Genomic DNA, 18,227 nt, shown 5'->3' with positions numbered 1-18,227 from the left:
CATTGAAGAGTTTCAGAGTTATAACCTCAAAGTGACATTGGTCATAATTTAAAAAATTCACTTGGTCATTAAGGACATAATTGGTTCCATCACTAAGGTATTCATTTTGGCATCTTGCAGTCATTAAAGGGATTGTCCACTACTAGGACAACTCACCTCCCATGCCGACTCCGTTCCAGCGGTGTCAGCACTCGCAGCCCCGGTGCTTTGATGCGATGGAATGACATGTGTTGCCTTGCGTGTAATCAGCGCTGGCGTCACTGTCCCCGCCTTTGGACAAAATGAACATGATGAGGAAGTCAGGGATCAGATGCAGCGCTGATTGGGCGACGAGCATCACGTGTCATTTCATCGCATCACAGCCATGGGACTGCGAATGCTGACACTGCTGGAAAGGAGCAGGCACGGTAGGTGAGTATAGGTTTTATTAATTTTATCGGGTCTGAACATGTAGTTTAAGAACGGGTTGTCCTAGTACTGGACAACCCCTTTAAGAAGGAAACCATATTTATAAAAACAAAAGTACTAAGCATGGCTGTGTCACTAAATAAGCACTGTAGCCTACATGGCAGCTCCCAGAGAGATAAACAAAAACTTATTATGACATCATGGCTTTTTACTTCTGAAGGTCTTCATTGTGACATGTGCAGGGTTCCATCCAAACAAGCTTTTATTCTGGAGGCTGCCATTTTGATTTTGACCTAGCCTGGAGAGTGCTCTTATTAGCCTTGGGATTAGGCAGCCTTTAAAAAGGAGACAATATCTTAAAAATCAGAAATACTATGCATGACTGTATCAATTAATAAAAAAATGTAACGGTCATCACAGTTCCCAGAGAGATAAACAAAGAGAAGCTAATGATGACATCAATGCTTTTACTGCTGGAGGTCTTCTGGTCCTCATTGTGACATGTGCAGTGTTCCATCTATACAAGCTTTTTTTCTGGAGGCTGCCATTTTGAATTATTCCTGGCCTGGGTAAGATGATGTCATTAACTATGGCATCTTGCTTGTCTTTAAGAAGGAAACAATTTTTAAAAACATAAGTACTATGCATGGCTGTGTCAGTTAACAAGCCAAGTAACTGTCATGGCAGATCCCAGAAAGATAAACTGAAGTCTGTAAGAGAATGAGAAGTCATAATATTCTGAACAGCCATGTTAAACCTAGCAGCCATCTTGTTCAGAAGTTTGAGAACTGAGTTTTGCAGCTAATGAGATGCATGCCCTACACATGTCCTAGCCACAATGGAGCCATAAAATTATGTCAGTGCCATTAGCAGGTATGGTTAGTATACACAAAGGTTAATGGGAACAGCTGCAGATCATTGTGAAAGTAAATGATGTTATTGTAATTGTGGTATAGAAATTAGGACAATATAATTGTCAATAGGTTTAGAATTATGAGAAAACTGTCATTTAGGTCAGAAGGACATAGGGATTTATGGATTTAATGGAGTTTGGCAAAAATACTCATAAATAATGTCATGTTGCATTATCACATTGTTGTTTTAAAATGCATGTCTTTCCCTGCAGTATGATGTTATCATGTATATGCCTTTTAAAGCAATAAGTAGTTCCTTTGTTTAAGCTATGCATAAAAAGGCTCCAATACTGTTGTTTGGGGCCATTCTATCGCCAGTCTACAGGTAGTCCATCGCCAAGGCCACACCATCGCCAGACCGAAGCCACACCATGGCCAGACCATCGCCAGATATCTCAATGCTGTTTTGCTTATCTAGACACCTGCGAGTGTCAAGTGTATTTTCCCTGCCTGCATTCTGAACTGTTCTGCCACATAACTCTGAATAAACTTTATTCTCTGCTTTGAAGAATTATCTACACGGTTTTCCAGGATCTTCCAGTTCTCAGTAAGGACTTTCTTACAATTGGCGCAGCCAGCCAAGAGGAGCGGCTCGCGAGAGCTGCCTCCAGAAGAACCAAAGGAAAGGATTGTAGATGAGGAGCTAGAGACTGGAAGGGTAGAAAAGGCGTGGCGCCACGTGTAAATCGCTCAAAGTAAGCCAGACGGATAGAGGACCCCTCGTGGAGCGCTCCAAGCCTGCCAGAATTTATAAGAAAACTACAAAAGCGAAGGACTATATATGTGCAACCAAGAAGAAAGCTCTACATGAGTTATCTACAAGGACGTGAAGAAGACGTTGTGAGCCCGGTAGCAAAGAGGCTTTTAAAAGGCAGAGGGAGACACCTGGCAAGCGTAGCGAGAGAGGCTGGAAACGTGGCCACACCTCTTTTGGTGGACTCAGGCCGGCAAAGGGTCTTCCACACAGAGAGGTATGAGTATCTAACTTTTGCTTAAATTGCACTAGTTAATACCAGAACAGAGAAAAAGCGTCCTTGTAGTCCTCCAGTATGGAGTGGTTACAGAAAGCAGGCAGAAAAGAATACTGACACACCCTAGCTGGAGGGGGTTATTGTTAAATCCACTTGGCTAAATTATATGCAGTGGTTAACAAAAGAAAGCAGGGAAAGATAGTAGCCAAACAGTGGCTTTGTGTAAGAGAGTTATTGCTTTTGATCAGTCCATTGATAGATTTCCTGCAAGACAGCATGTTAATGTGATCACCCAGGGAGGGGCAGCAGGGCCGTATTTGCCCTTAGGCACTTGTAGGCACGTGCCTAGGGCGCCGGAATTCGGGGAGGGCGGCGCTTGAGCGTGTTTTTTTTTTTTTGTGTTTTTTTGGGGGGGGTTCGTGCCCCGATCCCTGCTGCGGGCTCAGGCAGGCGCGGTACCCGGGTGGCAGGCTATCACCCCGAACCGTGCATCATAACTAACCACCCGAGAAGGACGAGCGGAGGCCACGCCCAGCGGATACGTCACGGCAGATGCTGACTAGAGGCCGCAGCGGTAACGTCTGCAAGCGCCGGATTTGAAAGATAAACGAGAGGCGGCAATAAGTGAGGAGTAATACCGGTATGTGCGGGGCATACCCTGCCCGGGGAGGGGGCGACAGGACAGCACACAGCGGGGGAGCTGTGTACATACGTATATATACAGGAATGGCTCTGTATATAGCACCGGTGTGTGTATACAGGAATGGATGTGTATATAGCACCAGAGTGTGTACACAGGAATGGCCGTGTACATAGCACCTGGGTGTGTATACAGGAATGGGGCTGTGTGTATACAGGAATGGGGCTGTGTACGTAGCACCGGGGTGTGTATACAGGAATTAGGCTGGGTATATAGCACCGGGTTGTGTATACAGGAATGGGACTGTGTATATAGCACTGGGGTGTGTTTACAGGAATGGGGCTGTGTATATAGCATCGGGCTGTGTATACAGGAATGGGGCCGTGTACATAGCATCGGGGTGTGTATACAGGAATGGGGCAGTGTACGTAGCACCGGGGTGTGTATACAGGAATGGGGCCATGTACGTAGCACCGGGGTGTGTATACAGGAATGGGGCCGTGTACGTAGCACCGGCGTGTGTATACAGGAATGGGGCCGTGTACATAGCACCGGGCTGTGTAAATAGCACCGGGGTTGTGTATATAGCACTGAGGTGTGTATACAGGAATGGGGCTCTTTCTGTCCAACAGCGGAATTTGATTTATTCACTGCCATTAAAGATCTTCACATGTTTGCGAAAAATGTATTATTTAAACGGCATTTCCATAATGAATCTACTTCTAAATTATTCCCAACAGAGGCGGAACAGGAGGCGTTAAACAATCTGGAAGACCTTGCCAGGGAACATATCACTCCTATAGGAGGTAAGATTCCTCAATCCATTAGGCCTAAGTCGAAATTTTTTTTACCATTATCTACCTGTTCCAATATTGAGGTCTTTGTCAAGATGGTAAGTCAGGAATTCTCTAAGATGCCACGACGTCCGAAACAGACTAATTTGAATATGGAGGAACAACAGTGCCTTAAACGATTAATGAATCTTGATGATGTGGTATTTAAATCGTCAGACAAGGGTGGGAATGTGGTGGTGTGGCCCAAGGTACTGTATGAAGCAGAGGCCTATCGCCAATTGAATATAAAAAGTTGTTATTTGAAACTTACATTCAATCCTCTGGCAAAATTTCAAGCTGAATTATTAAAACTTTTAAAAAAGGCAAATTATGAAGAGGTGATTACAAAAGAGCTATACACAGCGCTACGGGTCACTGAACCACGCATTCCCACCCTTTATCTATTGCCGAAAATTCACAAAAACCAAACGACACCACCTGGGAGACCCATCATCTCAGGAAATGGTAACTATTTAGAAAATGTGAACAGATACATTGATTCAGAACTTCAACCATTGGTGGAATTACTACCATCCTTTATTAAGGATACTGGTGATTTCCTAAAAAAGGTCGATGGTTTACATCTTGAGACGGATACCCTTCTAGTGACTTGTGATGTGGAGTCGCTCTACACCAACATCCGACACTCGGATGGTGTGAGAGCCAGACAGCTCTTTTTTGAGATGTCATCTGCCTCACCGATTATGAGGAAGTTCATTGTCGAATTATTCCATCAAACATTATCTCATAATTTTTTTTTTTTAAGGGGTCCTTCTTCCTGCAGCTCCAGGGAACTGCCATGGGGGCATCATTTGCACCGGCCTATGCCAATTTGTTCCTGGGACTGTGGGAGAGGGACCTCTTCCTGGCAGATCCTCATGCATCAATGGACCGTGTACTTTTCTGGACGCGGTACAATGATGACATTTTCATGATCTGGCAGGGCTCGGTTGAAGACTTACATATATTTATGGAGTCTCTTAATCAAAATTCATTGAATATCCATCTTACATATCAATATGACAAAGACTCGGCTGAGTTCTTGGATGTGCGTATAAGGAGAGACGTTATCAACTGTCTTCAAACAGATCTCTATCGGAAAAACACGGCGGTTAATTTATTATTTTTGGCATATTCATCACATCCGCCGGCAATCGTTAGATCCATTCCAGTGAGCCAATTTCTGCGAATTCATAGAATATGTTCGAGTGACGAGGATTTTGAATTCCATGCACGTGACCTCAAAATTAGATTCCAGAACAGAGGATATAGCAAGTGATCGATAAAAAGAGCATATAACAAAGCAAAAAATATATCACGCCATCAAGCCCTATATTCGAGCATCTCGAGAAATCCGGAGACCCATAAGGTTCGATTCATTACCCAATTTCATGGCCTCAATAACCAAATGTATCAGATCCTTGAAAATGTATGGCCTATTCTATTGAATGATCCAATACTCGGGAGGTACCTTGGGGATAAACCCAGTTTTACCTATCGTAGATCTCGTAACCTAAAAGATGAATTAGTTAAAAGTCATTATACTAATGAGCCAAAAATTATAATCACTAATGCTAAACCAGAGTGGGGCTGTAAGCCATGTGGAAGATGCATAGCCTGTCCTAATATTGTCAAGGCAAAAAACTTTACCAATTCAGATGGTTCAAAAACATATGCCATTAAAAATACTATCACATGTACATCAAAGGCAGTGGTATATTACGCTACTTGTACCTGTCCTTTGATCTATGTAGGCCTTACTACACGCCAATTGAAAGTGTGTGTTCGTGAACATGTCAATGGTATTGTCGCATCTAGGGAGATTGATGATCCCTCTTTATTAACAACAATTCCAAAACACTTTAAATCATATCATAATTGCGATCCATCAACTTTGAAAGTAACTGGCATTGACATGATTAGACCACACATCAGAGGCGGTAATGTGAGCCCGGCGTTGGCCAGATTGGAGAAGCGTTGGATATGGCTGCTAAACACGGTTTCCCTCTTGGGATTGAATGAAAACATTAGCTTTGTTCTGTTTATTTGAACTATAGTCTTTGCTCTCTTGTTTTTAATGTTTTATCGGTTTTATGCTTTTATGTTTTATTTTAATGTACTGTGATCACTTATTTCTATCTTGTGTATAGTCTTTTTGCAGTGATTGGCCGTGTTGATCCTGTTTGGGATGTTGATGGCTGGTATCCCATCAAGAGGAAGTTCTGATTGGATGACATTTGGAATATGAGCGAAAATAATATTATTGTTTTTGCTTGTGTGCACATTTATAATTAAATTAAACCTTTTGGTATTTTATGTATATATTCATTATAATCACTATATATTTTTATATTAGAGACATTACTAATGCTATGTTCAGATTAGTGTACAGTGGACTGGATCTTTCCTAGATATGTGTATTACTGTATATTTTTATATATTCTTATTTCTGCACATTGTAGTTTCATATTCTTCACTCTTTATTCCCCTTTTCCATCTCAACCCCCCCCCCCTCTTCTTCCCCTTGTTTTTCCTTCCCCCCCCTCCCCTTCTTTTTCCATGTGGTTCTTGAGTTGTCCTACTTTGCACTTTATTTACACTTAGTATAGTCACTTTAGGTTTATTTCTTTTCACACATGTAATGCACTGATTTTCCTCACTTTTATAATTTATTATTATATTGCATTACACATTAATAGCAACACTGTTTATTTGTGCGTTGCATAATTCATTTTGCACGTTTGGTCACAATAAATCATTTACACCACATATACTTTTTATGGCAATAGACTAATTATGCACATATTCTAGATTACATATATATTTTTTATGTTAATAGATTTATTCATGCACATATTAGAACAAATATATATATTCAAACTAATTGATTATTTATCACCAAACCTTTCTGTTTTTTCCACTGCTTTGTTCTTTCCTTTTTTTCTTTATTGTTCTTTTTCCCTTCCTATTTCCTTGTCCTCATTATTAACATTATTGTCTTATGAATTTCACTATATATACATATTTATGAAATGTATTTGGATATCTATATGGTTTTATATTTGTGATATATTATATTTGATTATTGGAATGGATTATTACGTTTTGTATTTATTATATCTATATTTTGTTTTTTTTGTATTATCTCATGTATGTTGTTATTATATACTAGGCATATTTTTATATTACATCTTTGTATTATGAATATTTATAGGTGGTACATATTAGGTTATCATTGTCCAGAGTTAAAGGGAAATGTATCTATGCATTAGATTGTCACTCCTCTGGGATATTTAAAATTATCAGCCACACTGCCCTTTGCTGTTTTTTGAATGATATGTTCCCCGTGAGAGGAGATCGGCTTGTACGCATGCGCGGTCTGCGCCCTGTGTGCCTCCCCGGCCCCGGCGTGTCGATGCATCGCGGGTCACATGACGCGGGGGGTGTGGTTTGACGCGCAGGTCCTCCTGACCGCGGATGCGTCAATCCAGCCGAGTCTCCTCTCATTGGATACATTTTTCCTGTTAAGTGATCACCGGTGTTCTGGGCGCCACCCCCTGATGAAGGTGTGTCGAAACACACGTCGGGGTTGGCGTGCGGTTCACGGAGTGACGGACCACCAGGTACTAACATTCGATGTAGAGCACATGGTTGATGCTAATGGTGGGTTAGGTAATTCATAGTTTGTACACAGGGATTGGTCATCCTAATGTATTTTTCAGTCCATTTCCAGCATCATGTGCATTGTTGCCCTTTGGTCATTTACCATATATACTATATGATTTGGATAAGGCCACTCTGTACTTACTTCCATATGCAGATTCCTGCTTAGGAGTGGATGTAATATGTTATATCCCATATTTTCCCATGTAGCATCAGTGTACCATGATATAATTATGTTCAATGTCTCTATGTCTATATTTTATATTAAGACAGTATATGTATATTTTTTATAAATCCGTGTATGCACTTCTTTTTTCTAGTGCCACCAAAAACTTATTTTTTTCAATAAAGGTGTTTAAGTCTGACTCAAAGTTCGGCTGAAATTTTATTAGTTTTTGTTTATCATGACCTGAATGTTCGGTTTGTTGTGTTTTGGGTTAGGAATGGGGCTGTTTATATAGCATCGGGGTGTGTGTATATAGCACATGGGTGTGTATACAGGAATGGGGCTGTGTGTATCTGTCACGGGTGTGTCGCCACGAAGATCGTCACGAGTACACAGCCTGACTTCTCGCAGCTGACTTGTTGGTGCTTTGTGTTTTTCGGCAGTGAGGGAGTTAATTCTCTCTCTCTCTGTGCTAGAAGAGGTCCAGCCTCGCCCAGCTGCAATCAATACTTCTGTAGTGAGACTCCTTCAAATGCCTGCTGGTCTGTTTGGGAAGTGTCGGTGAAAGCATTTCATTCAGACTTACAGAGCGGATCGTGGTGTTTGGAGTTTCTGAGATAAGTGTACTTGGAGTGTATTTTCCCTTCCTCGCTTTATCATTTATCTCCTTTCCCGTTGGTGTTCCCCCTGTTGTAGTTGTGTAGTTGTTGTATGCAAGGTGGTTTTGGTTTTTCCCTTGTAATGTCACGCTGTCTCAGTATACTGGAGGTAGGGGGCCTAAGCTGACCCTAAGCTGGGGCCCTGACTAATCCCTCAACCTGGAGGTACTGTTAAAGGTACAGAGGTCCAGGCCGCCAGCGTAACCCCTACCTCCTGAGGATCCCTGCACCTAAGTAATCTAGTCCTGAGAAGGACCCCGATCACAACAAAAGGGGACAAGTAATAATATGCCCACACACAGTACTTAGACGAACGAGACAGTACAAGGGAAAAACCAAAACCACCTTGCATACAACAACTACACAACTACAACAGAGGGAACACCAACGGGAAAGGAGATAAATGATAAAGCGAGGAAGGGAAAATACACTCCAAGTACACTTATCTCAGAAACTCCAAACACCACGATCCGCTCTGTAAGTCTGAATGAAATGCTTTCACCGACACTTCCCAAACAGACCAGCAGGCATTTGAAGGAGTCTCACTACAGAAGTATTGATTGCAGCTGGGCGAGGCTGGACCTCGTCTAGCACAGAGAGAGAGAGAATTAACTCCCTCACTGCCGAAAAACACAAAGCACCAACAAGTCAGCTGCGAGAAGTCAGGCTGTGTACTCGTGACGATCTTCGTGGCGACACACCCGTGACAATATAGCATCGAGGTGTGTATACAGGAATGGGGCTGTGTATATAGCACTGGGGTGTGTATACAGGAATGGGGTTGTGTATATAGCATCGGGGTGTGTATACAGGAATGGGGCCGTGTACGTACCACCGGGGTGTGTATACAGGAATGGGGCTGTGTATATAGCATCGGGGTGTGTATACAGGAATGGGGCTGTGTATATAGCACTGGGGTGTGTATACAGGAATGGGGCTGTGTATACAGGAATAGGGCTGTATATATAGCACCAGGGTATGTATACAGGAATGGGGCTGTGTATATAGCATCGAGGTGTGTATAAAGGAATGGGGCTGTGCATATAGCACCGGGGTGTGTATACAGGAATGGGGCTGTGTATATAGCAACGAGGTGTGTATACAGGAATGGGGCTGTGTATATAGCACCGGGGTGTGTATACAGGAATGGGGCTGTGTATATAGCACCGGGGTGTGTATACAGGAATGGGGCTGTGAATATAGCATCGGGTTGTGTATACAGGAATGGGGCGGTGTACGTAGCATCGGGGTGTGTATACAGGAATGGGGCCGTGTACGTAGCACCGGGCTGTGTTTACAGGAATGGGGCCGTGTACGTAGCACCGGGGTGTGTATACAGGAATGGGGCCGTGTAAGTAGCACCGGGGTGTGTATACAGCAATGGGGCCGTGTAAGTAGCACCGGGGTGTGTATACAGGAATGGGGCCGTGTAAGTAGCACCGGGGTGTGTATACAGCAATGGGGCCGTGTAAGTAGCACCGGGGTGTGTATACAGGAATGGGGCCGTGTATGTAGCACCGGGGTGTGTATACAGGAATGGGGCCGTGTACATACCATCGGGGTGTGTATACAGGAATGGGGCTGTGTATATAGCACCGGGCTGTGTATATAGCACCGGGGTTGTGTATATAGCACTGGGGTGTGTATACAGGAATGGGGTCGTATATATATAGCAAGGGGGTGTGTATACAGGAATTGGGGCTGTGTACATAGCATCGGAGTGTGTATACAGGAACGGGAGTTTGATTGAACCCATATCCAAATTTTTGGACTTTTATTTGAAACCCATTGTTAGCGAATTACCCTCCCATGTAAAGGATTCGACTGAGGTTTTACAAAGATTGGACGGCATTCACATGGAGCCAGACATGTTTCTGGTAACATGCGATGTCGAATCTTTGTATACAAATATTGAGCACCAATATGGTCTAATGGCTTTAAAATTCTTTCTGGAAAATCAAAATCTTGATTAGACTCTCTCGGAATTTATTCTAACCTTGATGGAATATGTTCTCACCCATAACAATTTTTTATTTAAAGATCGGCATTATTTACAAAAGAGGGGAGTGGCGATGGGGGTAGCATGTGCCCCATCGTACGCAAACCTCTTTTTGGGATGGTGGGAGAGGGAGCTGATACAGAAGAATGATGAGATTTTCTCTGGCTCAGTTATATTATGGATTCGATTCATAGACGATATTTTATTTATTTGGCAGGGCACACGTGAACTTTTGGATCTTTTTTTGGTGCATTTGAACAACAATAAATTTAATATCAAATTATCTTCAGTAATAAGTCAGTCGACAATCAACTTCTTGGATCTCAACATCAACATTGATACTAATGGGAGAAGTGCTACGGACATCTATCGGAAGGATACAAGCGTGAACGCATTTCTACATGCCAGATCGGAACATCCGGCTCATGTGATAAAAGCGATACCTACAGGTCAGTTTATAAGGGCCTGAGCATGTTTTTTTTTTTTTTTGTGTGTTTTTTTTTAGGGTTCATGCCCCGATCCCTGCTGCGGGCTCAGGCAGGAGCGGTACCTGGGCGGCAGGATGTCACCCCGAACCGTGCATCATAACTAACCACCCGAGAAGGATGAGCGGAGGCCACGCCCAGTGGATACGTCACGGCCGGTGCTGACTGGAGGCCGCGGCGGTAACGTCTGCAAGCGCCGGATTTGAAAGATAAACGAGAGGCGGCAATAAGTGAGGAGTAATACCGGTATGTGCGGGGCATACCCTGCCCGGGGAAGGGGCGAGAGGGCAGCACTCAGCGGGGCAGATGTGTACATAAGTATATATACAGGAATGGCCCTGTATATAGCACCGGTTTGTGTATACAGGAATGGATGTGTATATAGCACCAGAGTGTGTATACAGGAAAGGCCGTGTACATAGCACCGGGGTGTGTATACAGGAATGGGGCTGTGTGTATAGCATCGGGGTGGGTGTATATAGCACCTGGGTGTGTATACAGGAATTGGGCTGTGTGTATACAGGAATGGGGCTGTGTATATAGCATCGGGGTGTGAATACAGGAATGGGGCTGTGTATATAGCACTGGGGTGTGTATACAGGAATGGGGCTGTGTATACAGGAATAGGGCTGTGTATATAGCACAAGGGTGTGTATACAGGAATGGGGCTGTGTATATAGCACCGGGGTGTGTATACAGGATTGGGGCTGTGTATATAGCAACGGGGTTTGTATACAGGAATGGGGCTGTGTATATAGCATCGGGGTGTGTATACAGGAATGGGGCCGTTTCTATAGCACTGGGGTGTGTATACAGGAATGGGGCTGTGTATACAGGAATAGGGCTGTGTATACAGCACAAGGGTGTGTATACAGGAATGGGGCTGTGTATATAGCACCGGGGTGTATATACAGGAATGGGGCTGTGTATATAGCACCGGGGTGTGTATACAGAAATGGAGCTGTGTATATAGCATCGAGCTGTGTATACAGGAATGAGGCCGTGTACGTAGCATCGGGGTGTGTATACAGGATTGGGGCTGTGTATATAGCAACGGGGTTTGTATACAGGAATGGGGCTGTGCATATAGCACCGGGGTGTGTATACAGGAATGGGGCCGTGTATGTAGCACCGGGGTGTGTATACAGGAATGGGGCCGTGTACATACCATCGGGGTGTGTATACAGGAATGGGGCTGTGTATATAGCACCGGGCTGTGTATATAGCACCGGGGTTGTGTATATAGCACTGGGGTGTGTATACAGGAATGGGGTCGTATATATATAGCACGGGGGTGTGTATACAGGAATTGGGGCTGTGTACATAGCATCGGAGTGTGCATACAGGAACGGGAGTTTGATTGAACCCATATCCAAATTTTTGGACTTTTATTTGAAACCCATTGTTAGCGAATTACCCTCCCATGTAAAGGATTCGACTGAGGTTTTACAAAGATTGGACGGCATTCACATGGAGCCAGACATGTTTCTGGTAACATGCGATGTCGAATCTTTGTATACAAATATTGAGCACCAATATGGTCTAATGGCTTTAAAATTCTTTCTGGAAAATCAAAATCTTGATTAGACTCTCTCGGAATTTATTCTAACCTTGATGGAATATGTTCTCACCCATAACAATTTTTTATTTAAAGATCGTCATTATTTACAAAAGAGGGGAGTGGCGATGGGGGTAGCATGTGCCCCATCGTACGCAAACCTCTTTTTGGGATGGTGGGAGAGGGAGCTGATACAGAAGAATGATGAGATTTTCTCTGGCTCAGTTATATTATGGATTCGATTCATAGACGATATTTTATTTATTTGGCAGGGCACACGTGAACTTTTGGATCTTTTTTTGGTGCATTTGAACAACAATAAATTTAATATCAAATTATCTTCAGTAATAAGTCAGTCGACAATCAACTTCTTGGATCTCAACATCAACATTGATACTAATGGGAGAATTGCTACGGACATCTATCGGAAGGATACAAGCGTGAACGCATTTCTACATGCCAGATCATGTGATAAAAGCGATACCTACAGGTCAGTTTATAAGGGCCTGAGCATGTTTTTTTTTTTTTTGTGTGTTTTTTTTTAGGGTTCATGCCCCGATCCCTGCTGCGGGCTCAGGCAGGAGCGGTACCTGGGCGGCAGGATGTCACCCCGAACCGTGCATCATAACTAACCACCCGAGAAGGATGAGCGGAGGCCACGCCCAGTGGATACGTCACGGCGGGTGCTGACTGGAGGCCGCGGCGGTAACGTCTGCAAGCGCCGGATTTGAAAGATAAACGAGAGGCGGCAATAAGTGAGGAGTAATACCGGTATGTGCGGGGCATACCCTGCCCGGGGAAGGGGCGAGAGGGCAGCACTCAGCGGGGCAGATGTGTACATAAGTATATATACAGGAATGGCCCTGTATATAGCACCGGTTTGTGTATACAAGAATGGATGTGTATATAGCACCAGAGTGTGTATACAGGAAAGGCCGTGTACATAGCACCGGGGTGTGTATACAGGAATGGGGCTGTGTGTATAGCATCGAGGTGGGTGTATATAGCACCTGGGTGTGTATACAGGAATTGGGCTGTGTGTATACAGGAATGGGGCTGTGTATATAGCATCGGGGTGTGAATACAGGAATGGGGCTGTGTATATAGCACTGGGGTGTGTATACAGGAATGGGGCTGTGTATACAGGAATAGGGCTGTGTATATAGCACAAGGGTGTGTATACAGGAATGGGGCTGTGTATATAGCACCGGGGTGTGTATACAGGATTGGGGCTGTGTATATAGCAACGGGGTTTGTATACAGGAATGGGGCTGTGTATATAGCATCGGGGTGTGTATACAGGAATGGGGCCGTTTCTATAGCACTGGGGTGTGTATACAGGAATGGGGCTGTGTATACAGGAATAGGGCTGTGTATACAGCACAAGGGTGTGTATACAGGAATGGGGCTGTGTATATAGCACTGGGGTGTATATACAGGAATGGGGCTGTGTATATAGCACCGGGGTGTGTATACAGAAATGGAGCTGTGTATATAGCATCGGGCTGTGTATACAGGAATGAGGCCGTGTACGTAGCATCGGGGTGTGTATACAGGAATGGGGCCGTGTACGTAGCACCGGGGTGTGTATACAGGAATGGGGCCGTGTACGTAGCACCGGGGTGTGTATACAGGAATGGGGCCGTGTACGTAGCACCGGGGTGTGTATACAGGAATGGGGCCGTGTACATAGCATCGGGGTGTGTATACAGGAATGGGGCTGTGTATATAGCACCGGGCTGTGTATATAGCACCGGGGTTGTGTATATAGCACTGGGGTGTGTATACAGGAATGGGGTCGTATATATACATATAGCACGGGTGTGTATACAGGAATGGGGCTGTGTACATAGCATCGGGGTGTGTATACAGGAACGGGAGTTTGATTAAACCCATATCCAAATTTTTGGACTTTTATTTGAAACCCATTGTTAGCGAATTACCCTCCCATGTAAAGGATTCGACTGAGGTTTTACAAAGATTGGACGGCATTCACATGGAGCCAGACATGTTTCTGGTAACATGCAATGTCGAATCTTTGTATACAAATATTTAGCACCAATATGGTCTAATGGCTTTAAAATTCTTTCTGGAAAATCAAAATCTTGATAAGACTCTCTCGTAATTTATTCTAAACTTGATGGAATATGTTCTCACCCATAACAATGTTTTATTTAAAGATCGGCATTATTTACAAAAGAGGGGAGTGGCGATGGGGGTAGCATGTGCCCCATCGTACGCAAAACTCTTTTTGGGATGGTGGGAGAGGGAGCTGATACAGAAGAATGATGAGATTTTCTCTGGCTCAGTCATATTATGGATTTGATACATAGACGATATTTTATTTATTTGGCAGGGCACACGTGAACGTTTGGATCTTTTTTTGGTGCATCTGAACAGCAATATATTTAATATCAAATTATCTTCAGTAATAAGTCAGTCGACAATCAACTTCTTGGATCTCAACATCAACATTGATACTAATGGGAGAAATGCTACGGACATCTATCGGAAGGATACAAGCGTTAACGCATTTCTACATACCAGATCGGCACATCCGGCTCATGTGATAAAAGCGATGCCTACAGGTCAGTTTATAAAGGCAAAAAGGATTTGTAGTCAGGAAAATGATTTCGAACAACAAGCTAAAGTTTTAGAAAGGAGGTTCATCCAACGTGGGTACAAGAGACTGAATGTCAATAAGGTCTACATGCATGCTAAGCAATTAAATAGACAGTCCCTTCTAACCTCAAACAAGGACAAAAGGGGAAATGTGAAGGGTTGTACTAGACTTATCACGACCTACTATTCCAGATGGAAAGAGATATCAGAGAAAATAGCCAAATATTGGCCAATCCTTAAACAAGAGGTAACTTTATCCCCCTTTATTTCAGACAGACCAAGTTTGACAGCTAAACGTGGGAAAACTATCAAGGACATGCTGGTACATAGCCATCATAGGGCATCACCCTCTAAGTTCATTTTTGATTCCAAGGGCCCTAAATGGGGTTGCTGGCAATGTGGAAGCTGCAAAGCATGCAGTTACTTGGAACGGACTAACAAATTTTCTGATTCAACAGGTTCTCGGGAATATAAAATCCTTCATTACATCAACTGCCGGACATCATATATCATATACCTGGCTATTTGTCCCTGTGGATTGTATTATGTGGGTATGACGACACGTGAATTGCGAGTCCGCATCTTGGAACATATAAAGGATATCAAATCAGCCATGAAACTACAAGCAGAAGATTTGGAAGCTCTCTCAAAATTGAAACTGGTGGCGAGACACTTTAGAGAATGTCATCCACATCAGGAACATTTGCTGAAATTCAGAGGAATTGACCGATTATACCCCAATATGAGGAAGGACAATTTGGCTAAAAGACTGCTACAAATGGAATGCAGATGGATTACTGTATTAAGGAGTATGAGACCCAATGGCTTAAACGATCAATGGGGCTTTGGAAGCTTTCTATAATTGGATTATTCTCGTTCAGTGATGTAGATGTATCCATTGTGGCCACTGTCCATTACATTTTAATTTCTTTTTTATTTTCTATGCGTTTTATGGCTCTTTCTCTTTGGGTGGAGTGATGCTGTATATGTGTATAGTGACATTTTATGTAGGGATAGGCCTTGGGAATATTTCCAATCCACGAAATTGCTCTGGGAACATGTGTGCATGTAATCACTGTTGCAAGGATCTGTATGATATGTCTGCAATCAATTTTAGGTTGCAGTAATTCATGAATGGTATTTTTGCATGTAAATGATCATGATGTAGTTAGCATTGATTAGTCAGTCATTGTGGTGTTTGTGTGTTTTTTGTTTTTTTTTCACATACACTTTGTTTCAATTTTGGTCACCCTGTTTTTACACAGAACACTTTTTTATTTTTCACTCAGTGGTACATATTTCTCTTTTTTATGTATTTTTTTCACTGTACCTTATTCACTACACAGGATGCTTGGGATATATATCTATGCATTCATTTTTATAGTTTTACATACGTATTTGCACACTTACACGTATTTGTACACCTACACCTGATATATACCTATGCATTCATTTTTATAGTTTTACATATGTATCTGCACACCCACTTTATACACAACATTCATATGCAATTTATTGGTGTCTCACTTTTAACACCATACATCTCATTTCCAACACCACAAATATATCTTTCCATATATATTTTTTATATTTTTTCATTTATAAATTTCGCTATATGGGTGTTACACACACACACCTTATTTTTGTTTTTTGTTTTTATTTTATTTTTGATCTTCACTAAATCTTTGACTCTTTGCATATATATACCCATACATTCATCGTCATAGTTTCACACATTTGCACAACCACATTATGCACTTCATGTATATGGTATTTACTGTTTCACTTTCAACATTATACATTTCACTTCCAACACCACATATATTCTTTTATTAAACATCTTGTCTCCGTTTTCTTCTTTTATATATGCCAAAGACGATTCTTCTGGTCATTTAAAAATAGTGCCAATGTTCGTCATACACACACCTCATCTTTGGTTTTGCTTTCAATTCTGATCTTTGATTCATAGCATATATCTTATTTAGAGCAATTGCCTTGATATATGTGGGTATTTGCCTATTCATCCTTCCCACTTACCTGAGTTGTAATTATATTTGCGATTGCAGTCATGGCTTTTTGCCATTTTCAAATATGGCCGACACAAGCGTTGTGCGCCGCAGTGCGCATGCGTCCTGCGGATCTTCCGGATGGCTGTGGACTTGAGCGCATCATGAACGGCAACACGCCCTTCAGTGACGCGCTCCGGATCCGCCGCCCCGGAAGTATCTGTGGCAGCTAACGCGTGACTGACGGCGCCCGATAGGAGGACGCTGCCAATTACATATGGCCAACATCTGCATGCTCCGCGTATATATATGGCATCACTCCCCCTCACACCACACTCCTTGACGAAGCGAGAAGCGAAACGGCATTGGAGTGGTGTGAGGGGGTCTGGTGGTATGTCTCCAATTATATCTTTATCACATCTTCAGTACTCTGGCGTTATGTCTCCAATTATATTTTTATTACATCATTTGAATTCTATTTCCCTGGAATGTTTAAGTTGAGCTGGGATTACCCACTGGGGGATATAATCACGATCCTATCCTGACAGCTCAAAATACTTAAGAGTTCCCATTATTAGCAGCAGCATAATACACCTGAATACTTATTTTTTATATATAGAAATTTATTGCACGGTGCACTTTATCCCATACTGAATTTTAAGTTTTGGTGTTTACTCTATATGAAATATATATTTATTCATTCAATGTTGCTGCTACTAGAGACAATTATGTATATTTAATTATTGTCAAATAGCCACTGGGAATCGATTGGGTTGACATATAATCATACAGGTGATTTACATAGGAAATTTATTTTGTATTTATTGTGAGCATCCCCCTCCTGAGCTGTATTTTAATCATGTTTTTAAAGAATTTTTAATCTTTCTTGTCTGTTTTATGATGTCTAAATGAAATAAAATTAATATATGATTAACAATGAGTATTATGTTATTCCTTTATACCTTTCTTCTGTGGTCGTGATTCTGAGTTTGAGGTATTTGGGATTTATTTAATAAAATTTGTGGTACTTCCTTCTTGTTATAGAATTTATTGTATACAGGAATGGGGCTGTGTATATACTGTAGCATCGGGCTGTGTATACAGGAATGGGGCTGTGTATATACTGTAGCATCGGGCTGTGTATACAGGAATGGGGCCGTGTACGTAGCAACGGGGTGTGTATACAGGAATGGGGCCATGTACGTAGCACCGGGTTGTGTATACAGGAAAGGGGCCGTGTAGGTAGCACCGGGGTGTGTATACAGGAATGGGGCTGTGTATATAGCACCGGGCTGTGTACATA

At 42.6% G+C, this 18,227-nt stretch overlaps 1 long non-coding RNA gene across 1 annotated transcript in view; it reads left to right on the top strand.

Annotated features, from left to right (window-relative positions):
- LOC141166072 (uncharacterized) overlaps positions 1-10,846 on the top strand; it is a 137,122-nt gene extending 126,276 nt beyond the window's left edge. The window contains exons 2-3 of the long non-coding RNA XR_012251246.1: positions 3,674-3,739; positions 10,471-10,846. This is a non-coding gene — a long non-coding RNA (uncharacterized lncRNA). The remainder of the gene's footprint in view (positions 1-3,673; positions 3,740-10,470) is intronic.
- Positions 10,847-18,227: the final 7,381 nt, after the last annotated feature.

The sequence above is a fragment of the Phyllobates terribilis genome, unplaced genomic scaffold (genome assembly GCF_046119375.1).
Source record: "Phyllobates terribilis strain yellow unplaced genomic scaffold, ASM4611937v1 Scaffold_1__5_contigs__length_1240528914, whole genome shotgun sequence".
NCBI lineage: Eukaryota > Metazoa > Chordata > Amphibia > Anura > Dendrobatidae > Phyllobates > Phyllobates terribilis.
This window is presented reverse-complemented; position numbering and strand designations above follow the sequence as displayed.